The 26,719-nt window shown below is 42.1% G+C and overlaps 1 long non-coding RNA gene across 1 annotated transcript in view; it reads right to left on the bottom strand.

Moving 5' to 3' along the window:
• The window catches only part of LOC311518953, a 74,910-nt gene extending 51,297 nt beyond the window's left edge, over positions 1 to 23,613 (bottom strand). Inside the window, exon 1 of the long non-coding RNA XR_014711153.1 lies at positions 22,912 to 23,613. This is a non-coding gene — a long non-coding RNA (uncharacterized lncRNA). The remainder of the gene's footprint in view (positions 1 to 22,911) is intronic.
• Between the last annotated feature and the right edge of the window lie 3,106 nt (positions 23,614 to 26,719).

Below are 26,719 nucleotides of genomic sequence, written 5' to 3'. Positions count from 1 at the left end.
ACAATCCCAGTTCCCTCAGCCTCTCCTCATAAGTCATGTGTTCCAGACCCCTAATCATTTTTGTTGCCCTTTGCTGGACTCTCTCCAATTTATCCACATCCTTCTTGTAGTTTGGGGCCCAAAACTGGACACAGTACTCCAGATGAGGCCTCACCAATGTCGAATAGAGGGGAACGATCACGTCCCTCGATCTGCTCGCTATTCCCCTACTTATACATCCCAAAATGCCATTGGCCTTCTTGGCAACAAGGGCACACTGCTGACTCATATCCAGCTTCTCGTCCACTGTCACCCCTAGGTCCTTTTCTGCAGAACTGCTGCCTAGCCATTCAGTCCCTAGTTTGTAGCTGTGCATTGGGTTCTTCCGTCCTAAGTGCAGGACCCTGCACTTATCCTTATTGAACCTCATCAGATTGCTTTTGGCCCAATCCTCCAATTTGTCTAGGTCCTTCTGTATCCTATCCCTCCCCTCCAGCGTATCTACCACTCCTCCCAGTTTAGTATCATCCGCAAATTTGCTGAGAGTGCAATCCACACCATCCTCCAGATCATTTATGAAGATATTGAACAAAACAGGCCCCAGGACCGACCCCTGGGGCACTCCACTTGACACCGGCTGCCAACTAGACATGGAGCCATTGATCACTACCTGTTGAGCCCAACAATCTAGCCAACTTTCTATCCACCTTATAGTCCATTCATCCAGCCCATACTTCCTTAACTTGCCGACAAGAATACTGTGGGAGACCGTGTCAAAAGCTTTGCTAAAGTCAAGAAACAATACATCCACTGCTTTCCCTTCATCCACACAACCAGTAATCTCATCATAGAAGGTGATTAGATTAGTCAGGCATGACCTTCCCTTGGTGTATCCATGCTGACTGTTCCTGATCACTTTCCTCTCATGTAAGTGCTTCAGGATTGATTCTTTGAGGACCTGCTCCATGATTTTTCTGGGGACTGAGGTGAGGCTGACTGGCCTGTAGTTCCCAGGATCCTCCTTCCTTTTTTTAAAGATTGGCAGATTGAGATTGAATCAGAAAGTCTAAATTAACAAAGCATATTGTTTATAATAAATAATTAACTACCATAGATTTACTCCTAAGTACAGTATCCTCTTTACAAATGAGAAGTCTGACAGGAGTTTGGTCTGGAGGTTGAGGTTGCAGTTGTGTGTAGAACACAAAGGTAGATGGTTTTTTTCTTTTAATTGACATCTTGGTTTCCCCCGGACTGGACCAGACAGAAAACTGTCTGCAATGAATTTACACTAATGCCATTTGGAATAAGGTACCATCCTGCAATGAAGTGTACTGCAAACTGTTCATGAGTGTGATTCAGACATTACGCCTGCAGGAAAAGAATCTCTAGGGTTTTGGAGGTTTTTTGTTAATGAAAACAAGCCACTGGAAATGAACATACTGTAGAAACGGAAATATTTCCTTCATGAGTGAAAAGCGAAACAAATGAGTTCAGAAAAAAAGGATTTTATGACCCCAGTTTTTCCATGCTGCACTACCGTAGGAATGAAACTGAACACAAGCAAATGAGAAATGGAAAAGTTCACTGCTGCTAACACTGAGGGGATATTGTTGCATGTTTAAAAATCAAGACAACTTCCATTCTACCATTATTCCATTTTTTCTTTTTCTGCACTGTGGGGAATAGAACTGTAAATATCCTTATTTGATTCCTGAGCAAATGAAAGCAAATAATTATGACCATTATGATTGGTTCTTATCTGCTCTCACTCTACCTCCTTGTTCCAGTGATGTGTTTTCAATATTTGAACAAGGACTCTTATAAAAATTTCCTCGTTAGCCTGTAATGCCAAAGTGGGCTTGTGTGCTCATAGGTCTCTATTGAGCAAAGCACTGACACATAGTCTTAACTTTGATCACACATCGTATGTTCCATTGACTTTAATGGTATTTAAACATCCGTTTAAAGTTAAGCACATGCTCATGTGTTTTGCTGAACAGGGATTGTTTGCTCAGTCAGGACTACAGAGAGTATGGGTGTTTGGGTCACTTGTTAATTTTTCTCTTTATAGCAGAAATGCTTTTAAAACTCATAACAATAAGCAAGAAGGGGAGTCAATCCCACTTGGCAAACCTATGTATATTAAATGCAAATGTTTATACTTTGTTTCTGAAAAATATATGGAGTAAATTGATGGTATAGTACAGTGCTCAGTTTGTGTAATTTGTAGAGAGGATGGAGGTAAAAACCTCGTGGAAGGCCTGGAGGTGGCCTCTCTAAGGAAATACCTATCATTTTGTGCAACCTGCTCCATTCCCAAGGCAAACAAAAAAATAAAATAAAACTGTTCATCAGAAGTATTTCCAGTGCTTCCCAGAGTAAGTATTCCCTAGTAAGAAGGACTTTGCAGTATCCACACCAGTGGTGAATGCCATTGGGAACCGGGTAATCACCCACATGGTATTTTCAGATTGGTGGCAAATTTTTAACAAAGGGCTCTTGCAAACTTCCTCCAGAACATCACTGATCTATACAAGGGGCTATCTCCTCAGCTGGTATAAAAAGGAATGGTTCCATTAATGTCAGTGAACATTCTTTTGTAGTCAGCAGAGCTGTGGAAATTTACAGCAGCTGAGGAGATAGCTAGAGATGTTGGTCAAGTTTAAAAGGCGCGGGAGGTGTCTTTGGGTACAAAAATAGACCTCTCTGCATGGCTAAAATGCTGCATCTACATTTCAGCAGAATTCATTAAAACGGCATAGTGGAAGGAGTTCATACTCAAGCTGAAAGAGGGGGAAATTGCCTACTGGTTGCAAGCACAAACAGAGTCAAAAACCCCCAGTATTTACAAAAAGGTTACCATAAAGTTTCTCTTCACCATTTGACCCATGCTGTGAGTCACTCCAAGATAAGATTGAGCAGGGGGGACAGTCATGTGGGAAACTGAGCAAAGGGAATTTCTTCTAAAAACAAACCTTACTCAGGAGAACTATGAAAAAGCAAACCCAATTTTTTTGTTTTTCTTTTCAACAGAAAAGAAGTCATGGAAGAGAAGAGATGCGTATAATGGCAATTAGGTCACCAAACTTGCTTCCATCAAAGAGGAAATTCACAGCACTGCAGAGACAAGTACATGGCTCTCCTGGCACTGAGGTAGGTGCTTGTGCTATGATCTGGAGAAACACTTTCTTCATTGGCTTAGCAAATCCTGCCTTTGGAGTTAAGTACTCTATTTAAAAATATCAACCCACCACTTTTAAATGTGCAGGAAATGTATTTTTAACTTTTGTGATCACCCTTGTTCCCTTTGTGGCTCACTGAAAGCCTGCTGAATTCAAAGGAAAGACTCCTATTGACTTCAGTAAGCTTTGTATCAGGCCCCGTGGGATCAGTAGCAATCTTCCATTGACCTCAGGGGTGTATGATCAGCCCATATGATGTTACTGAATAGGGGGCCAGTCTGCTGGAAGATGCTAATGGCTGCCATCAAATGCATCTTTTATCCTAAAACAATCACAGAAGTCCCTTTAAAGCCAATAGGTGTGCCAAGTCCTTTTTCAGGCTCAGTGGAAGGAGCAGTTAGGCTCCTTCTACATAGTAAAGACAGCTGGAAACAATGGAAGGACAGGAAGTGGCAGGACAAAATCAGGTGGGCTGAGGGGTTTGGCCTGGTGGAAAATGCAAGGGCTAGTAGTTTGGGTTTGTAGGCTGTGGAGACTAGAGACATAAAGTCTGGAGAAGAAGTTGTAAGCAGGACCCTGAGAGGAAACAGAGATGGAGCTGCTTGTGCAGAGAGCTTGCAGGAGTGGCAGACATGGGGATTTCTGAGTATGTGAACTCCCTGCTGCTGTTAGAGTTTCTATGGTGTTCAGTGAAACAGAACTTTGTATACATTTTTTGTAAACAAACAAAACACCAAGAATATTGCAGATTTATATCATGTATTCCTGCTCCTGAAGGAAACAACCTCGCTAGGCCCTGAATATGGGGTAACTGATTAGGCCAAAGGGGCAACAGGGAGCGTAGGTGGGTTTTAAATAAGGATTAATCAAATGATTAATCATGAGATTAAAAAAATAGTCTCGATTAATCAGTTTTAAATCACACTGTTAAGCAATAATAGAATACCATTTGTTCAAATATTTTTGGATGGGGGGGGAAGTGTGTGTGTGCTGGGGGAATGTGAGACAGGACGTGTGTGTGTTGGGCAGAGTGAGTGTGTCAACACACTGTCTCTTTACACAGAGCATTCACCAGCCTAAATACTTTTTCAGACAGCAGCAGCCACCGGCAACTCTCACTATGACCCAGAGGCAGCATAGACCTGTTTCCTGACCCCAAGACCAGGTACACAGGACACCCCAACATGATCTGCCCCTTCACTCTGCACAGAAGACAGGAGGCTCCTGGTCCTGAGTAGCTTGCCCAAGGTAGAGGGGTAGGAGCAGCGGTGGTTGCAGACAGCTGTAGAGCAGAGCAGTAGGAGGAGGAGGGGCACCCCTGCTGCGGGAGGCACCTCCCTGAGCACAGCACCCTGGTGGTGGCCTAGCCTGCTGACCCCTAAGGCTGGCCCTGCTCCTGAGCCAGCAGCAGCAAACAGGCTTCCCCTGTTCCCTGATCCCAGCTCAGCAGCATCCAGGTACATGGGCAGGGTGAGGGAGGACACCCTGCCATCAGCCCCCTGCCCACTCTGTGCAGCAAACAGGAAGTAGGCTCCTGGTCTGGAGCAGCTTGGCCAGGGGCAGCTCCATGGGGATGGGGTGGGGTGGAGAAGAGAGAGGTGGAGCAGGATGGCAGGAGGAGGGGCACCCCTGCCCCAGAGGCACGCAGCGGTGCCCCCCAGAGCATGGCATCCTCATGTGTGATTAACGCTCATTTAAAAAACAGGCAAATTTGTTTTGAGTTAATCACATGCATTAATCATGATTAATTGACAGCCCTAGTTTTAAAGCGTTTTTGTAACAAAAAGCTTTGTAGTTACTTTAAGCAGCAGGCAGGAATAATTGCATACCGAGGGCCAAGTCCTCTCTTTTGTGTTACACAGTGTAAGGGGTTCTGCAATCCCTTACTGACATGTACCAGGGAACCTGATCCCAAGGACCTTTGGGCATGGTGCTTGAGAGGGCAATGATTTCATCCTCCACTTCCCAGCCAAGACAGGAATGAAGTCACAGAGGCTCCAGAGGCCACATTCACTATACATGGCTGTTTCAGAAAGGTTGGCTTCCTTCAGGATTTGCTTAGGCTCCTCCAGAGACTGGCAGCTTTGCTGTTTATGGGCTCTATCCCATAAACAGGTAGGGCCAGAACTTGCCCCAATAGTTGAAGTGCACTAGGTTGGTTTGTCATGTTCCAGTGCTGCTGAGCCCTATATGAGAGAGCCAGGTCACTCTCTGCTGAAATGATCATTTGCCAGCTAACAGTAGGGCCAGCCTTCCAAAGGCCATTGTTAAGGTTTCATAGCTAGCTATTGGAGAGGAATGATAGCAGCTCATACCTCTTAGAGGGCCCAATCCAGAGCCCCTTGAAATCAATGGAGAGGCTCCCCACTGACTTCAGTAGTACACATGAGAGGAAGTAAATTAATGAGAAAATTCATTGACAGTTTTTTTTGGATCAGCACCTTTATAAAAACCAGAAAGAAAAAATAAATACCCAGGAATTGCAAATCTGCTCACAAGGTGAGAGAAGGACCCTTTGGATCTGTTAAGCAGAATTCCAGCTGAAGAAAAAAGTCGTCACTTGCTGCCTGTCAGCACGGAGCTTTCAAACAGCTGCACAGCCTCTTAGGAGAGCAGGTGGGAGACATTAATAAAGGAGCATAGCTCCTCCATTACACAGGTCTGTTCTGCTAAGGTGTGCATAACTTGTGTACCCATGTGTAGTAAGATTAAGCACCTGTGTACTGACCTTTGGAGGAATCTGAAGTCTTTGACTGTTTAACGGTAGCCTTTTCCGGTGCTATTACCTACTGGTACAACCACTGCTACATTATTTATTAGGACAGAGCAGCGAATTCAGAAGAACCTTTGGCACTGCCTTTATTAAAGGAACATGAGATTTTTACAATCAGTTGAATGTTAGGGTTTGTGCCTTCTCTACAGAGTAAAGCTTCTTGGATGTGCTGATTCATAGATCCAGAGTGGAACCCCCTTCTAATCACCTCTTATGGTGAAGATCTGTTTATAATGGAATAAAAAGTCTCAAATGTTTTCAGTTGATTGCAATATGCAGACTTCAGTTCCAGCTAGTGCAAGCCCTTAGCTATAGTGACTTTATGATTATTTTTCATGTAGAGTGTACGTATAGTATCTTTCATTTGACAGCCCGAATTCTGAACACTTTTCAAAGACACCATAATAGAGGCTCAACTTAAATGTATACCCCAAGTTAAAAAACACAGTAAAAGAACTAAAAAAGAGCCACCGTGGCTTAACAACCATGTAAAAGAAGCAGTGAGAGATAAAAGGGCATCTTTTGAAAAGTGGAAGTCAAATCCTAGTGAGGTAAATAGAAAGGAACATAAACACTGCCAAATTAAATGTAAAAATGTAATAAGAAAAGCCAAAAAGGAGTTTGAAGAACAGCTAGCCAAAAACTCAAAAGGTAATAACAACATGTTTTTTAAGTACATCAGAAGCAGGAAGCCTGCTAAACAACCAGTGGGGCCCCTGGACGATCGAGATACAAAAGGAGCACTTAAAAACGATAAAGTCATTGCAGAGAAACTAAATGAATTCTTTGCTTCAGTCTTCACGGCTGAGGATGTTAGGGAGATTCCCAAACCTGAGATGTCTTTTGTAGGTGACAAATCTGGGAATTGTCACAGACTGAAGTGTCACTAGATGAGTTGGAATTAATTGAGAAACTTAACAGTAACAAGTCAGCGGGACCAGATGGCATTCACCCAAGAGTTCTGAAAGAACTCAAATGTGAAATTGCGGAACTATTAACTATGGTTTGTAACCTGTCCTTTAAATTAGCTACTGTACCCAATGACTGGAAGATAGTTTATGTAACGCAATATTTAAGAAGGGTTCTAGGGGTGATCCCGGCAATTACAGACCGGTAAGTCTAACATCAGTACTGGGCAAATTAGTTGAAAGAATAGTAAAGACTAAAATTGTCAGACACATAGAAGAACATAAATTGTTGGGCAAAAGTCAGCATGGTTTCTGTAAAGGGAAATCATGTCTTACTAATCTATTAGAGTTCTTTGAAGGGGTTAACAAACATGTGGACAAGGGGGATCCAGTGGACATAGTGTACTTAGATTTCCAGAAAGCCTTTGACAAGGTCCCTCACCAAAGGCTCTTATATAAATTAAGTTGTCATGGGATAAGAGGGAAGATCCTTTCATGGACTGAAAACTGGTTAAAAGACAGGGAACAAAGGGTAGGAATAAATGGTAAATTTTCAGAATGGAGAAGTGTTCCCCAAGGGTCAGTCCTAGGAACAATCCTATTCAACTTATTCATAAATTATCTGGAGAAAGGGGTAAACAGTGAGGTGGCCAAGTTTGCAGATGATACTAAACTGCTCAAGATAGTTAAGACCAAAGCAGACTGTGAAGAACTTCAAAAAGATCTCACAAAACTAAGTGATTGGGCAACAAAACAGCAAATGAAATTTAATGTGACTAAATGTAAAGTAATGCACATGGGAAAAAATAACCCCAATTATACATGCCATATGATGGGGGCTAATTTAACTACAACTAACCAGGAAAGAGATCTTGGCGTCATCGTGGATAGTTCTCTGAAGACGTCCACACAGTGTGCAGCGGCAGTCAAAAAAGCAAACAGGATGTTAGGAATAATTAAAAATGGGATAGAGAGTAAGATGGAGAATATCTTATTGCCCTAATATAAATCCATGGTATGCCCACATCTTGAATACTGCGTACAGATGCGGTCCGCTCATCTCAAAAAAGATATACTGGCATTAGAAAAGGTTCAGAAAAGGGCAATTAAAATGATTAGGAAAAAGAAAAGGAGTACTTGTGGCACCTTAGAGACTAACAAATTTATCTGAGCATAAGTTTTCCTTTTCTTTTTGCGAAGACAGACTAACACGGCTGCTACTATGTAAAATGATTAGGGGTTTGGAACGGGTCCCATATAGGGAGAGATTAAAGAGGCTAGGACTTTTTAGCTTGGAAAAGAGGAGACTAAGGGGGGATATGATAGAGGTATATAAAACCATGAGTGGTGTGGGGAAAATGAATAAGGAAAACTTATTTGCTTGTTCCCATAATATATGAAATTAATGGACAGCAGGTTTAAAATGAAGTTCTTCTTCACTCAGCGCACAGTCAACCTGTGGAACTCCTTGCCTGAGGAGGTTATGAAGGCTAGGACTATAACAGGGACTAAAAGAGAACTGGATAAATTCATGGAGGTTAAGTCCATTAATGGCTATTAGCCAGGATGGGTAAGGAATGGTGTCCCTAGCCTCTGTTTGTTAGAGGGTGGAGATGGATGGCAGGAGAGAGATCACTTGATCATTACCTGTTAGGTTCACTCCCTCTGAGGTACCTGGCATTGGTCACTGTCGGTAGACAGGATACTGGGCTGGATGGACCTTTGGTCTGACCCAGTATGGCCATTATGTTCTTATGTTTCATTTAAGGATCTTAATATGTCTTACAAGGGTTAGTTATTTAAGCCATACAACTCCCCTGTGAAGTAAATATTATTTATTACCAGTTTATATGGTGCACATCGCCACATTATCATCTCCATTTTACTGACAAGTACCGTATACTCCAACCTAGAGAGATGACATGACTTGTTCCAGGTCTCACAAGTCAGGGGCAAAGCAGGTACTTGCACCATAGTGTTTTGACCTACAGTCCCCTCCTGTGCACTGTAGACAATGTCTCCTCGTTCCGTGGTGGTGGTGGTGGGGAAATCTCACTACGCATTGATTCTGTGGGATTTCTTTTCTCAAACTATAATTTGATTTTCTAGTCTTCACAAATTCTGCCACTACGGCTGCTCAAGACATATTGCCACTCACAAAGAGACAATGCTGGGCTCACTTATTCAGAGCACAGAGTGTGCTCTGTTTCCAGAGACGGTATCTGAAATAAGGAATGATTATGTGATATTTCCTTGCATTTCAGAACTCCCGTCAGGAGCCTTAAAAAATAGTTTTCAAACAGCCTTCATCTTCCCATGGCAAAGGAAACTCCCAAACTCCTACCTCATTCTTTCCTTAAAAACAGGCACCAGCATTCCATGCTTCTAATGGGGGAAACTCTGGGTTTAGGCAATGGGAACAGATGGTTCACTTCCCCTGAAGTTCTTACCCTCACACACACTCTCTCTCTCTCTCAAAGTGGCTAATTCCTGTAGACTCAACCCTCACTCAGGCAAGACTCCCAGTGAAGCCAATAAAAGTTTTTCCTAAATAAAGAGGCCAGCAAATATTTTTATCTCCCATCATTTATAAATGGTCAAATCAACATTCACTTCTGGGTGGACTTTTTAAAGTGATACAGTCAAATAGGAACACCTGGAAAACAAGGCTTTATAAAGGAAAAGGGAACAGAGGCCACCCTGTATTGTTGGGTCCAGTTATGAGAAGTCTATATCTGCTGCATTAATAACTAAATCCATAGAGTTATCATTGTTCCTCTATACAGAGATTTAATTTATATTGTACTTGGCTTCTCCTCATTGGCCTATTCCTTAAAAATGTTGTCAAGTTTCTCTAGTGTAACATCCCACAATAACATACATTACCTCAAGCACATTGTGATGATATTGTCTCCTTAACGGACTGCCTGAGATTTATCATATTAGCTGACTGGACAATTACAGTCCAAGTAGATCTCAATAGAAGTGTCACCTTGACGTAAGGAGACACTGCTACTGTAAAATGGTCACCTCCCACTCCCAGCCCCCAAATCTCCAAGTATATGCAGTGGAGAAGAGCATTTATTATTTTGTGTGGTATGACAAGGTTAATTTCAGCATTAACTACTTTATAATCAAAATTTCTCCTGCCAAAGTTTCATCCCAAGTGAGACAAAACTCTAACTAGATGGCAAGTGAATCCATGCTATTGCGAATCAACAGAGTGACAAAGGTTATAGTGACTCTACTGAGAGCTCCCATAGCATGTGTGTAAAAGCTAATTGAAAAGTGACCTCCTACACTGTAACTTTCAAGTTCAGAGCTGCTGCTGACATTGTCATTTTTATTCCCTCTAAAAGCCAGTTTAAAAATAGGCCACTGTTCGTGCACAGGGCATATTGTCTTTTCAAGACAAAAACAAATGGTAATCACTAAGTGTGAAACCTTCTTGCCAAGTGGTTTGGATGCTTTTTGAATGTTTCCCTTGACCCTTGTCACCTTCCATGTTGACATGACCATGGGGTGCAACAGGAACAAAAAGATGTGTCAAGCTGCCAAAGGGATGTTGACTTGGAGGATTATCAACAGACGAATTAACTGAGTGACCATCAATACTGTATAAGTTGGGCCTCACTGGGCAGCAGACTCCACTGGTGAGACCTATGTGTGAACACTTTCATAATAAATTCTTCATCAGTAAATGAAAATGTGTAGATAAAGGTGAAACAATATTTTTAATTCAAGGGTCAGCTAACTTTATTGTGTATAAACTGCATTTAATGAGTAGCAATCCCTGCATTTTGGCGGTCTATTTGCTACTCATTTTTAAACCTAGAGAAGATCAATGATTCTCAAAGCCATAATACCTAGAGCAATTCATCAAAATTAAGACACAGAGTTGAGATAATATATCTGTTTAAAACACCCTGGGCTGTTTGAACAATACCTATTGAAGCTGTCCTGTCTATTACTAGAATGTCCAAAGTTCATCATACTACGGCTACCTAGTAGATTAAATTACTATAAATTGGGTGCACAACAGGTTGAAAGATTGTACTCGGAAAGTAGTTATCAGTGGTTCACTGTCCTATTGGGAAGGCAGGGTCAGTCCTGGGCCTGGTACTATTCACTATTTTTATTACTGACTTGGATAATGGAGTTCAGAGTATGCTTTAAAAATATGCAGATGACACCAAGTTGGGAGCAGTTGCAAGCACTTTGGAGGAGAGGATTAGAATTCAAAAACAACCTTGATAAATTAGAGAATTGGTCTGAATTAAACAAGATGAAATTCAGTAAAGAGGAGTGCAAAGTACTTTACTTAGGAAGGAAAAATCAAATGCACAATTACAAAATGGTGAATAACTGGGTAGGTGGCAATACTGATTAAAGAACCTGGAGGTTTTAGTGTGTTACAAATTGAATAGAGTCAACAATGTGATGCAGCTGTGAAATGGTGAATATTCTGAGATGTATTAATAGGACTGTCATATATAAGATGTAGGTAACTACTGCTCTAGTCAGCACTGGGAAGGCCTCAGCTGGAGTACTAGGTCCAATTCTGGGTGCCACACTTTAGGAAAGATATGGACAAATTGGAAGAGGAGCAACAAAAAGGATAAACATTTTAGAAAACCTGATCTATGAGGAAATGTTAAAAAAAAACCTGGGCATATTTAGTCCTCAGAAAAGAAGAGTGAAGGGGGACCAGATAAGTCTTCAAATCTATTAAGGGCTGTTATAAAGAGGATGGGGATCAATTGTTCTCCATGTCCACTAAAGGTAGGACAAGAAGGAATGAGCTCAATCTGTAGCAAGGGCAATTTAAGTTAAATATTAGGAAAAAACTTTCCAATCATAAGGGTAGTTAAGCCCTGGAATAATCTACCAAGGGAGGTTGTGGAATCCCCATCATTGAAGGTTTTTAAAAACAGATTGGACAAACACTTGTCAGAGATTGTGTAGGTTTACTTGATCATCTCACAGTGCAGGGGGTTGGATTTGATGACTTCTTGAGATCCCTTCTAGGCCTACATTTCTGTGATTTATGGGATCTTCAGAGAGTTACCATTTAGTATGACGTTAGCTCTCACTTAGTGCTTGATTGCACAGCAGTCAGCTCTATCCTTCATATAATCATAGATCAACAATTACTCTAAATCTTAGACACCCATTTAGTAACTGGCCTACCCTGTCCTTGGTTTTCCTCTTGCTTCTAATGTATTTGTAGAATGTTTTCTTGTTATCCTTTGTCTCCAGCTAGTTTGATCTCGTTTTATGCCTTGGCCTTTCTAATTTTGTCCCAACATACTTGTGTTATTTGTTTATATTCATCCTTTTGTAATTTGATCTAGTTTCCACTTTTTGTAGGACCCTTTTTTTGAGTTTCAGATCATTGCAGATCTCCTGGTTAAGACAGGGTGGTCTCTTGCCAAACTTCCTATCTTTCCTACACAGTGGGATAGTTTGCTCCATTCAGTCTGTTCGAGAGCATACTAAGTACACTAGCTGCTAAAAAGGCTTTTGATTGGGTTAAATGGGATGTCCTGGGGTATGTCCTGGACAGAACAGTATTTGGGACACATTTTATAAAACTGACCCAAAGTTTATATGTGTGGCCAATGTCTTTTGTGAGAGGTAATGGGGCATTGTCAAAAAACTGCACCCTGAGGAAACCATCAGGGTTGCTCCCTTGCTCCTCTTCTTCATACATATATCTCCTCATTTAAAAAAGCTGAACTGACCCAGATGGAGTGAGCATTAAAGTCAGATGATACATTATGGTTCTTATACTCTGCTCTGTTAATACAATCAATTAGTGTAATTTGCCACATGCTAAGAACAGAGCAAATGTGGGTAGGCTCCCTTTATAACTGAACCTTATTAAGTAAAAAATAAAAGTAACACTTCATAGCTACGTAAATGTTTTATTAATGAGAGATCTTGGTGAATGTTATGTTTTGTTTTTAATTTTCATGACAGTTTTCAAGATTTCAGATTTTTTCAAAAAAATCCCCAACCCCTCCCAAAAAAGAGAGAAAAGTAGGAAGGGGGAGAAAGAAAAGGAGAGAGAATATAAGACAAAGGACAGAGAATGTAAACTAATTGAGATAAACTAGATGTGCCTTTAATGTATGAACAGCTGGGCCAAATATGGCATCGACTAGTATCAACTATCCATGGGGGTGAGGGTGGAGAGGGAGATTTCTTTTCCTATTCCAGGATCTGACATAGACTTCATGTATGACTTCAGGTACGTCACAATCTCTTTAGTAAAAAGAGGATAACATCTACCTCACAGCTTATTACATTCAGGTTTGCCATGTGCTTTAAAGTTCTCTGATAGAAGAGCTGTCTAAGTGCAAATCATTATGGAGCAGGTCCTCAGTTCAGGTACAACAATTTAAATGGACACTATAAGATACTTTGGGCCAAATTCTGCTGTGAGGCTAAGTCAGTATACAACATTCACCTTATTCTATCCTCACTGTATGTAGGTTATAACAACTTGACTCCCTTACAACTCAATAGTCTGAATACAAGCAAGTCTGAGTAGGCATAAGGGAGTCCAAGTTACTCTACTTTACATCTTACTTCTGAGTTTAGCACTTATGCTCACATCCACTTACCAAATATGTAAATTAAATATCATGTAATTCAACTATGGATGGGCCCCAGGGAAGGCGTCTTCATGTATGGCAGTCTGACGTACACAGATTTACTTCTCTGAGTTTATTCCTCTGTTTGTGGGATTAAAACCCTTCGTGTCTCAACAATGTGTCTCAACCATGTGAGTTGTTCCAGTGTGTAAGCAAGTGAATCACCTCTAACAGTTACTGGTGAATTGGGAGAATGGAATTATCTTTCTTTAACTTTGATATACAAAAAATAGTTCTGAATTACCGTGGAAAAAAAAATTTGAATTCCCCTTTAAACTTTTAGCTGCTGAAGTTTATTTTAGGATGTTTGTAGTTATTTAATACAATGATCTCCGTTGTACCTGCAGAGCACTGGCTTAGATACAGAGGGCCAGATCCTCAGCTAATGCAAATCTGTGTAGGTCTGCTAAAGTCTAAAGAGCAGTTCACACTTGATACTTGGTTGGTGAAATCTAATTATAGAGAACACAACCAATGTGGGGTTTATGCCCTGGTTTGTAACAGTTGGCCCTGAGGTTGGCACTAACAGTCATGAGCCTCTCCAGACAGCTTGACACTTTGCTGAAGGACATTGGAACAGGTATTCTGTAAATAAGCACGGACATAAGAATGCATCCATTTCTTTTATGGGCGTCCACAGTACATTTTACTAACAAAAGTCAAAAGGTATTTTAATTATTCCTTGCATTTTTGACATATCTGGTGTCATTTTGATTTGCTTAGTCGGACTGATCAGGTTGTGTGTCTGTCTTACAATGAATGAACTCTGTGTCTTTTACATGTCCCCAATTCTTTCCAGACATGTTAAGACATTCATTAAGTTTGCTGAACTACTGCATATTTATGTAGGATAATAGCTATCAATCCAAGTGAGAGGCCCCAGAAGGGTGCTATCGGCAACAATGAGATCACTGTGATGAATTTTGGCTTTTCTGCAATGTAGCAGTGCAAAGTGCTTTGTGTGAAATAAAAAGCAGTTCATTTCTGCCTTTAGCATTATATTACTAAATAATAGAAGACTGAAAGAGCCTTTCAGTCTCAGTGAACCTACGCGTTTGGCTTTTCATTAAAAGAAGGTGAACAAAGGCAAACGCTGCAGTGGGTTAGATCACATGTACAGTTTTATTGCAAAGAGATGCAGTGATATTACAGTGGGGTGTGCCTCTGAGCATCAAAAGAACTGTATGGATTAAAGGAAGTCAAAGAAATAATGAGTTTTCCACGGTGAATGTTATTCTCAAAGAAAATTTCACTGAGCATCCTACCAAATGGTTCTGGATGCACAGTAGCAATGCAACATCCTCTTAACCAGGCAAGATGCATTTATTCTAGGGACTGCACCCAACTGCACCTGCCAAAGGTGATTATCTGTTTATAAAGCTGATACTCTCTGTAGAGTATAACAGCTGTTGATCATTGCAACTCTCTGTAGTCACCCCCGTGCTTAAATTAGAGGATGGGAGGGGTGTAAGGCTTGGGTCCAGCAAAGCACTTAAGCACATTCTTACTTTTAAGCAAGGGAATGGTCCCACTGGCTCCCATGTGCATACCAGTAAGCACATACTTAAGTGCTGACTAGATAGGACCTAATGCAATAATGTCACACCCCCACACTCAGCACTGCCTGCTGGGTGGAACAAGTGGGTAGGTTAGGGAGCAACATATCACTTTTCCTTGCTTGTCCAAGCAGTAGGTCATCCCTGGTTAAAATACTACAGACAGTAGCATATATAAATAAAAGATTGTTATGACAAGCTCTCCAAAATTTAACTCTTCTGTCAAGTACAGTCAGCAGCAAGAGGGGCCGGGTTCAATATCTCGACATTCCTCTTAACGTAACACAACAGAATTATCTCGAGCCGTTACCCAGTAATCTGGGAGAATTATAACATCACCCTTTGGAGAGATCTGTATTAATGTTAATAAATGTTAACTGTGGACTTGGTTATTGTGGTGTGGTTGGTTCAATGGAACCTGAAGGGTTAATTCCAGCTGCAGCTCTCCCCAAAAACTCAGCATAGACTTGAATTCGATTGCCTGGTTCTCAAATGGATGATACAATGAATCCTCTGCTGAAAGCTTGCCTCATTTCTACCTGGAGAGATGCATAAACCAGTTTGCCCAGGTGTAGAAGCTCCACTTGAAACCTCAGGGGGTCTTTTGTTGGGAATCCTTGAACAAAGGAACTTTTAAATAAGATTGTCTGCATCATGAGGGACTCTGACACACATTGACAGGAGTGGTCAGAAAAGCAGCAGCTATAGGGGGTGCAACCTTGTCTCTCCAAATCCTCCAATGCAAGGGATTCCTCGGAACCTATTTAAACTATGAAGGAAAGGCTAAGTTTAGGTAAGACAACATGTGTGTAAGCTTTTGTTATTTGAACCCCTTTCTCTCTTCATGTTCCTTCATGTTAAATAACTAGCTTGTTTTGAAAAAGCTGTCCTGAGTCACTGTATTTTTTACCCTGGTCACAAGCTCCCAGAGAGAAGTCTATAGCAGGGCTCAAACCCAATGGGACCTGCTGAGATGACACTGTTGGTAAGCAGAGGGTGCTGTAGGCTGGTGATTCAGTCTACAAGTGGGATAAATCACAGGATTCCACTTTGAACAAAGTGCAGGTATTGTCTGTTGAAAAGGGTGCCCATAGAGAAAAAGGCAAAAGCTCACCCCTAAACATTAAGATAGCCCAACAGCCATGTTTTTGCAAAAACTCAGTCATGCTTTGCAAAATCCAGCTTGAGGGTGATTTGGATGCAGGTTCCAATTAATCTGAAGCACCAAAATTCAGGGGGGTGGATAAAAGGTTTTGGTTTTGTCCCATATCTACAATGATCAAGTCAGGGTGGTTTGGATTTTTGGTTTGCCAAGCCTTATCAGATTTTGGTTCTGCAAATTCAAAGCTAATTGTGGTTCAATATGTATCCTCACCACTTAAGTTATTTTTTGGGGGGGTCGATTTCAGATCAATTGTCCCGGTTTTGGCCTATCTAGTTCTTTAGTCCTCATTAAGGCTCAGAGTAACTATATTTTATTTGTGTTGCACGGGTCTGGAATTCATATTCTTAACCAGATAGAAATAGAGGCTATTCAGACTTGTATGATAAACTTGTATGACAAGCTAGAGCAAAAATTTACCTGCATGCTAGCAAATACCTGTTCTGAACATTCATAATTTTAAATTTTTGAGCCTATTTTCTCCAGACTTGGCTCATTTCTTAATCTCAATGAGAATATACAACACTAGCCAAATATGATGGTTCTTTTACCTTCCCTTAAATGTTTTTCAGTTATGAATGTGTAAATCTTTTGATTGCAACACTGGAGGAAGACTGTTTCTTTTCATGCATGCATTACTCAAAATCAGCTCCAGCAATTTTGCTCAAACTATTCAGGAAAAATTACCTCTCTCTGGGCCAAGTCCAAGGATGGAAAATTTCATCCCAAAGGAATTTGTTTGAGAAAGTTCTGAGAAAAGGAAATGAGTTTTGAATGGAATTTGGCACACAAAATTAATTATATTATCTGCTTCCTCTGCCCAATAGCATTATTAATGGCCTTATGCTCCTCTCCATGTCTGTATCTGTATAAGGAGGGAATCCCACCCCTGCAGCATTCTTCCCTCTTCCCACTGACCCTAGAACAAACTGGCCATGAATAAATTTAGCCTGGAAACTAGAAGGTTTCCAGCCATCAGAGGAGTGAAGTTCTGGAACAGCCTCCCAATAGGAGTAGTGGGGACAGAGAACCTAATTGGTTTTAAGATACAGCTTGATAAGCTCATGAACAGCATTATGTGATGAGGTTGCTTGCAATAGCAGGGTACTGGACTCAGTCCTATGTTCCTATAAGTCCTGCATCACTGAAGTCAATGGAGGGACCCATAGTGAGTACAACAGGAGTTGCGGGATACTCAGCATTTATGAAAAGGAGGTCCTTTATTTAGATACTTAAATATGGATTTGGGTCCCGCTTACTCACTGTAAATAGTTCCATTGACTTCTACTACTCATGAGTGCTGAAGCACATGTGTATGTCTTTGCAGGACTGGGGCCTTAGGAGCCCAAATTTTAGCACCCATTTTTGAAAAATTTGGCTGAAGGTTTTGTAAGTATTTTTAAATGCCACATTAGTTTCAATTCTGCCACAGAATTCAGTGCAACGCTGCTTCATTACTCAGGGGCCCTGATGCATATTTTAGACGTAAAGTGCTGCATGTTACAGGACCCTTCATCATAACTTGCAAAAAATTGTAACTATTTTAAACAAGTGCAAACCCCAACATGTTTCTCTAAGTGTGCAAATGCCCCCTGCTGGCCCTGTGTCCAACTGTAACATACACACAGCCCTTGCCCCGTGTTATTCACAGTCTCTTTAAAATCTCAGATTTATAAACTTGTAAACACAGAAGAATGGAAAACCAAACAATATCATTTCAGATACAAGATAGTTTGCAAATATGCCGTACAGAAGAATTCAAGATTTATAACTTCTACCTAAAAGCTTGCTGGACCTTAATTTACTAGAGGGAACGCTTGCTGTATTTACTACTTTCTATAAGTCTATGCAGTTTCCTGAAAACAAGAGGATTATGTGTTGTGAACTACATTCCTCAGATTGTGTCTTGTTTCCAACAGCCAAATTATAAAGTTGTTTAACAGAGGTCTAATAGACCCTGGCACATGACTTGGTCTCTCTTCCTTCTTTGATCTCAATCAGGAGCATCTGTAAGTGCTTGGTTTTGAGCCATTGGTCATTGCGCACAAAAGGTTCTCACAGTGGTAAGCCTGTTTGATTGAACAAAGCATTTGTGCCTGTTGCCTGTGTGCTTTTCATGAAAACAAATGGCTGGATGAACTGCACTATGAGTGAAATGGACTTGGGGATTAATTAATATTTAAAAAACACATCTTGTAGGAACATACAGCCGTAAATATTGGGGGAAGATGTTTATAGATGTATAAATTAAATAAGTAATGTTAGTAGAGGCTATTACATTTGCAACTGGCCAGATGCCCACTAAATCCAACACAACTCACACAGCCCTGATTTTAACTGTTGTCTGGTATAATATTGATACTGAACACTACCCCAAACAATTGTAATTCCAGCTGCAAATGTAGTGTTAGAGTTTACAACTGACCTGTAAATATATGTAAACAACATGTTAACAGTTCCCACAGTGATGGGATATTGCAAACCTGGCATCTTGCACAAAGTTTACATGTCTATTCAGAAAACAAAGGCTATATTCTGTTCTAATTTACATCTCCTGCACTTCCACTGAAGTCAAGGAGGCTGCATGGACTAGCTGGGTGAAATCCTGGCCCCACTGAAGTCAATGGCAAAATTCCCATTGACTTCAGTAGGACCAGGATTGAACTCCCAATTTGTACCTATTTTGTGTAGCCTTGTTTTCCCATGTATAGCAACCAAGACGGATAGTGTGGTTCAAGCAGCCACATGTTCAAGAGTCAAAGCTTTTGCTGGTGGAGCAATTTTAGTTGCAATTTGCAAAACTGGAAACATTTGAATTAAAAATAAGAGAAAGGTGCACGATTTTCTGTGATCCTCAGGTAAAACAGAGGGAGCTACTGCAGTACTTTATTACAGACAAGCTATTTGTTATGAATTAGAATACTATAGCTGGTATGGAAAGAGCAAGGCTTGCATCTCACATAGCCCAGGCACTACAGATACAGGTTACAGAGAATAGCCAGCAATGCCAAAATTAGAGTATGCCTGGTCCGACGCAAACACCACAAGACTAAAGATGGACTAAAACGGGTTTCCATTCTGAAACCATCTTCATGGTCTGTGGAGGTCATATTAACATCCTCAGATCCAACCCTACCCCTACAATTTTGGATTCAGGTTGGATCTAAAATCAAAAGTTGCCTGAGCCTCTGTTCTGGCTCCGATGCAGCTGAAATCTCAGAACAGCAGCCTCTCTGAGATTTCAAAACCAAATGGAGGAAGTCTCTGGAGAGAACTCCAGTTTTAAGATGAGCTGTCAATGGTTGTCTCTTACCTTGTGCAATTTCTTTTATTTTGGGCTAAAGATGTCACAACCCCATCTGATGTGATTTCAATGCAGAGCAGTAGGCCTGTTTCAACCTCAGATCCAATCCCTGCACCTTATCCTTAAACACAATCCAGAGTTAAAAAACAGTCTCTCACAAATTGGCCCATCTCAACTCAAAATATTAGCACTGATAATTGATCTTCTCTGAAAGGAGAACTAACATAAAACAGATTCAAAACAATGGCAGTTGATTTCATATATGTATTTATTAATTTCACTGTAGTATTCTTCCTGGCTGCTTTCCATTGCCTTCAAATACACAAGCATAGCACTGCCATTGGATAACTGACAGGATGCAAACCATTTGTTTCCTAATTAAAAGGACAGTATGTCCATGTAGAAAAAAAAATAAAATGTGTTTTTGTTCATCCCTCTTGGGAGCCAACATTATACTCCAGCTAGTCTAGCTGATAAGAAACGCAATTAAGTTTTTGACTTTTTTCTCTGAGCATAGAGATAAGCTAAATCAAAGCAAGCTGGTTTTCTGCTAGGATTTACACCACCACGTGGGTGGAGTTCCTTATTTAGATGCTTAAATATGGACTTGGGCCCCACTTACACACTGTAAATAGTTCCACTGACTTCTACTAGAGTAGTAGAGTAGCAAATACTTTTTCACTGACATGGACTGTTCTCATTTGTTGTACTTCTGTAATTGCACCAGGCGACAGGATCCTTCATTATACACATAACACCTTAAATAAAACATACTTCATAATGTGTGAAAGATTCCCGTTTGGAGTTTGCCAGCTCCTGGAACTCTGGACCACAAGTGCCGGCTTCCAATTTTCCCTGGGGGTGTTCAATCCCTGCTCAGCCTCAGGCCTCGCCCCACATTCCACCCCTTCCCCCAAGCCCTCACCCCCCACCTCTTCCCACCACACTCTGCCCCTGGCCCCTCCCCCACTCCACCCTTCCTCCAAGGCCCCACCCCACCTCTTCCCACCCCCTCACCTGAGAGTGCCCCATCCCCACTCCTACCCTCCCTCCCAGCACCTCCGGCATGCCATGGCACAGCTGATCCATGGCAGGCAGGAGGCGCTGGGAAGGAGGGGGAGGAACTGATCGGCAGGGCTGCTGGTGGGCAGGAGGCGCTGGGGGTAGCGAGAGTGGGAGTAGGGGAGCTTGGCTGCCAGTGGGTGCTAAACACCTGTTAATTTTTTTCCCTGGGTGCTCTAGGGCTGGAGCACCCACGGAGTCAGCGCCTATGCTCTGGACTGAGCCTAGAGGGGGGTGTGGCAGGGCCCACTCGCTCCTGCTTCTGCTCAAGTTCACAGACAGCTCAGATACCTTCATGCTGGTAAAACACCTGGTGTAGTTTATTTACAGTGTTGGTTCTCACTACCCTTGCACACTATACAGCCTTACTCCTATTGTTTTAGGGAGCCCCCGGCTCCTGAGGGAAGAGCAATCACAACCTCGCTCTATCCACTTCCTCACTTCCTTCCTGTGCCTTTTGTATCCTCCGCCTAATGCCTTAATTAGCCTCCCAGCTCTCCTCCAGCCCTCAGTTAGGCACAGCTCTTCTTAACAAGGTCTGTTCTGCAGTGACCAGAGGGCTAGCTGAGCTGTTGATATCCAGCACTCTGTCACAGCGGGACTATAACAATAATGGCTACCAGAGCCCACTTTCACACCGCTTCCCAGTATGCTTGGAGTCAGTGGTGGGGATGAATGGACTAGAAACCCCTGCTGAGGCCAGTAGAGAGGCTTCTGCATGGGGTGATAAGGACAGGCAGTTTGCTGGGCCACTGATGAGCCTGGGCTGGGCTTAGCCCCTCAGAGGGAGGGGACAGCCTGACTCGGAGACAAAAAGACTCAGTTTAGTTTTGAGTGAGGGAGCTGACAGGGAAGCAGAACAGCTTAGGGACTCTCTGATTAACTCTCCCCCTGCCAAGGGAGGCTTTGAACTGCTGGGGGAATCCAGTGCATGGGTCAGAGGAAGCTCCAGCCTTGTAGAGGCCAGTGCCCAGGGAGACAGAGACCCAATCTGGGGCTGGCTACTGAGAGACAAACAAGACCCCCCACAGGACGGGATCTGTGAAGACACTTTAAGAGGACTCCATTTTGTTTAAGCTGGCCAACATTCACAGCACCTGTCTCTGGATTCATGTGTAGTGTACCACCTGCCTGGGAAGGTACACGGGAGGGAGCTGGCAGTTGGTATAAATTGTAAGTGTTGGGACGTGGAAAATGTGTTGATGCATTAATACTTATTAGTTATTAGTTAACCCTAACCCTTTCCTTCCCCAAATCCTATTTTCCTGCTCCCAGTAAAGTCCCCCTTTGTTATATAGTTATAATTTGGTTGTCACTTCTTTGTGTTGATGCATTTTATTATTTCTTGTGTATTAGGTTTCATACTCCTTGTCAGCAGTGGTATTAGTCATTTTTCAAAGGGACTGCGCCCCCTGTGTCTAGGGTGGAAACACCAGGCATCACAGGAAAGAAACCCAGGACCCAATCCTTGTGAGGAGAAGGGAGAAGCCACTTCAAGTAGCAAGTACCAAGGAGGAGGCTTGAGCCACATCTGGGGGGGATGACCTACATTAGTATGTTTGGGGACAGGATGTGGGAAGCTGATATGCTGTTCTGCATACTTCATGCTTGAAGGGCTAAAATCCGTATGCTGTTTGTCGGGTTTTGACATGTTTATACTCCAAATATTCTCAAGGGCTGATTATTGCCTCTCCTTTTGATGCCATGGGATTTTACTCACCCTGGCTGCTGACCTTGTTGGGAATGTACATCTTCCCCCTTATTTCTGTGGTCTCAATCTCCACAAATGTCAGCCTTAATGGGGATTTATGTTTCCCCCCTTTTGAATACTGTGGTCTAAATCTCCACACTGCCAGCTTTGATGGGGATGTACATCTCCCCCGCTTTGAATACCGCGGTTAAGTTACACACAATTGCCAGCCTTATTGGAGACTTGTGCTATTTGAAGGCATGTACGTCACATGCCTGGGGGGTGGGGTGCTCCCCTAGGGCTTGCAATGTTACGTGCAATGAGGAAATGGGACCACCAGTTTGCACTGCCTACCACTCGCATACCCAGCCAGTCCTGGGCTTAACTCATGGCCAATCGCTTGCTGGTGGTTTATTCAAATCCTCCATAACACACCCCTTAGTTTAAACAGTACATAACCCTCTTGCACATGTCTCCCCTCCCAACTGGTACCCTTACTAACCCCTCTGCTTATACTACACATGTCTAGGTTTCTTTGCACTTAAATTTAAAAAGTGGGAACAAGATGTGTCTGAATGTGGATGAGAGACTTCTATCCCTGGCGTAATGAGTTGTTAAATTAAACATACTCACCTCCTTTTGGATTTCAGTCTCAGTTCCTCAATCAGCTCACAAGCGTGTATCCCGGACGAGCCCCCATCTGAAGGAACAAATATGGACACCGTGTAGAATCAAGCATGTGGGTTTATTACGTACAGCAATGATGGAGTGTCACCTCGCTTATTAGGCTCAGAGACACTGCCAAACAATTGATTACAATGGATTATATGGATTTTCCATGGGCGCAGGGAAATGACGGGGTAGGCAGTCCCACACCCCTGGGTAGGTCTAGCAGCAAGACAAGATAAGCACAGTAGCCAATGGTCAAAAGGTTACATAATGTCTCCGCCCATGGTTTCAGGTTAACACATGACACTTAATTAGTACACAGGTGTTTTCCATTAAACAATATATAGAGTGTGTTAGTATAAAATATATATGTTGAATTCTGATTTGGGATCCATAGGAATGAAGTAGCTTCCCTGATTGTCCGACAGGTACACACCTAGGAGTTAAAGCAAAAGAACAAATGAAAAGTATATAGCAATAAAGATTGTCTTTTAATTGTTCATTTGTGTTTCTAAGGCAGGCACTGGCAATGGCTTGGAGGAGAGGTGCACATCTGTGAGAGGGAGGATATCATATCTCATACTGATATATTTGGACCTCTTCCATAAACTCAAGGCTGGTGTGTAAGAAGGCACCTCTTCTACAGAAGAAACAGGGCCCCTTTCATTCCTTTGGTCTGTTTGCAACTTTGAGATAAAGCCTGCAATTATAATTTCCACTTGGCTTCTTGTTGACCAAGCTTATCTTAGCAAAAAGCAAGGTTGTCCTTTGTTTGTTCTGCTTCTTAGCTAATATTGTTCACTATTTGCTAGGCCTCCGTCTTCTTGACCAAACTCTGGATTTTGGGCCTGTAAAAAGAGCTGACACAGTCTATAGTTCAGGTTGTAACATAAATAGCATATGGATTTTAGCCCTTCAATGCTCTAAAAAAGGTTCCTTCACCAAATCATTGGCAAATGATGCACTTAAATATCTGTCTTGCCCAGTGGGACTAATTTTGAATGTCTTTAAGTCTCATCATGTGTTGTTTGTCATAAAGATGTGAAAATGAAAGAAACTGCAAACAATCTGTGAAACATCATAGTTTATACGAGGGAGAAGCTCCAATCTCTCATTCAGCACACCTCTTTTATGCACATACCTGCTTCAATGAGATGGCTTCCCATCTGCTTTTTAGGTCAACAGTACTATGAAGTGAGTGATAGACTGTAGCACAGTATCTGACTTGTATGCTGATTACTATACTGAACCCATTTTGCACTTTGCTGGCTATCTAGGGGCATGATTATTTGAATGTAATGAGGCAGGAGCATTAAGTGGAGCTTCCTTTTATCAAGAGACGGACTATGTTACCAAAACCAACAACCATCCTTCCATAAATATTTTCATTTTAGCTGAGTGAAGTCATCTAAAAGGGTACTGCCTAACTCACATTATCAAATGTCAAGGAATTACAAGCTAGGCTGAAAGTTGCTGCCCATCCATGATGGAGTCCTAAGCTAATATTTTTCTTCATACACATTGGGTTAGAAGTTCTTGTCTGCTAAATGAAATAACACTGAAGTTTTCTGTGTGATATCATTTGCACTTGACACAACAGAGTAATATGTAGAAACCACATAAGTACAATGATGTCCAAATTATTGTGTTTTCTCCTATGTACATATACACACAATTTCTCTGGGAGGCTTCTAAATCATGGAATGCAGTGAGCGCCACTAGTGGGCTCACAAACTATTTAAAGTGATACTACCCTATTTCTGTATGCTGCAGCTTAGAAGGGCTCAATTCCTTAAAATGTTGAGTGTCTTTCATTTCCCATTGAAGTCCATAGGTGGTGAGGACACTCAGAGCCTCACAGGACTCATATCACAAGATTTTTGTAGGTTCAGCCTAAGAGTCAAATGCTGATAAAGCTGTTAGGAACTCTTGTGAATCCCTTTTGGAACTGAGGCATGGAAAGCATAGGGGTATATCACTATGACAAGGTCCCTGGGGTACAACCTGGACAGTGGGATCGCTGAGCCTCTGTCCCATCACCTGGGCTACCTCTCAGACTGTGAGGCTGATGTCAAGCTACAGACCTCTGACAGACACTGCACTGCACATCCACAGGCAGGGACACACCCCACTGTGTTATATGAATGGTCTCTAGCCACTCATGAACTGTCAATAGAGAGACTCCAGCCTATTTCCCCCGTCTTGCACCCCAGAACTGTACCATCTTGCACTGGTCAGAAGCCTGGCCAGTGTAAGCTCATTACTTAGTTTGCCCCTGCTTCATAGGAAAGTGGACATGCACCAGCCTTTGTAAGCTGAGCTGAGATTTCCCAAGCACTTCAACCAAAGCACACCATTAGGATTAAAATATTAAAATAAGTTTATTAACTATGGAAAGATAGATTTTTAAGTGATTATAAGTGGTGGGCGTAAAGGTCAGAGATAGTTACCTTAAGAAAATAAAAAGTAAACATGCATTCTAAATCCTAAACTTTTATACTAAGCAAGAGTCAAATTGAACAGCTTTTCTCACCTCCAACAGATGGTACAAACAGCTTACGGTTCTTCAGTACACAGACTGGACCCCTTTCTAGCCTGGGACCAAACTCCCCAGTTCAGAGCCTTTTTCTTCCAGCCAGTTTTCCAGGTGGTGAGATGCGGGGGAGAGGCCCTGGCCTTACATTGCAGTATAGACATACCCAAAGTGAGTTGACTGAAGTCCCACAGCAAGTCTGGCAGAGCCAGGAATAGAACCCAAGTTTCCTGAGTCCTAGTCCAGTGGCCTCCAAACAAGATTTTTTGCCTCCTCATCTTGAACCCTATACTCTGCCAAAATGGTGTACTGTACTGTAGCTCAGTCTTCTTGTCCCATAAGTGACTTTGCACCTTTCCCCACACCAGCCCTGTGCCTGGAATACCCTTTCTCTTTGGGTGTGCCATGCCGTTCAGTGCGAGTCTCCATTTTGGTCCTGCACACCACAGTTCCTGCCCTCTTGACTAACAGGTTTGGTCCTTCAGTGTGTAGCAGTCATAAAGCACCTTATTAAAACTTGAAAATGACCCAACATTTGTACAGTACATAAGTATCTCTTTGATCTGTTACTGTTATAACCCAGGCAGAACAGAGAACTTGGGGAGGCATAGTGGAACTGCACCACTAGGGAGCTGAGGGATGGTAAGAACTGTTCAGCTAAGGAGCCATTTGCAGGGTAATAACTTTATTGAATGTACCCGACTCTTATTCGCCAGTAGACAGTGCTCTTTGTATGTCCTTACTAGCTACACACCCCCATACTTACACAGTCTGCTTTTGAAATGGAGCTCTCATAACGGGAGAAGCCTTACCTGAGGCCATAGCCAATATGGAGGCACAAGGCATGTGTACAGATGCTTCCTGTAGCCCATAGGGGAGCCACCAAGTATGGAAATGGGCCCCATACCCTTGTGTAGAGGGTCAAACCTGCTCCTCTGGGTTGTGACAGACATGTGGCGGTGGTGGTGTTGCTGGAGGGTGTTCTGTGAAGAGGGACTCATTGGGATTTCCTCCCAGTGAGCCTCTTATTTTTAATGTGGGGGGGACCATCTGACCTACTATTCATTCACCAAAAGTAAGGAAACCTCAACTGACTTATTTTCCCCGGAAAGATCTAGGGATTTGGGTTGTAAAAGCTCTGAAGGCAAAAGTTCCATAGGGATACATAGGGATATTCAGGATACACATGGCTAGAAATATTTGGGCCTTATTTTTCGACAAATTTTTAATAAACCTAAA

The sequence above is a fragment of the Lepidochelys olivacea genome (genome assembly GCF_965140295.1).
Source record: "Lepidochelys olivacea isolate rLepOli2 genome assembly, chromosome: 3".
NCBI lineage: Eukaryota > Metazoa > Chordata > Testudines > Cheloniidae > Lepidochelys > Lepidochelys olivacea.
The sequence above is the reverse complement of the archived record's forward strand: the minus strand, read 5'-3'. Positions and strand labels throughout refer to the sequence as shown.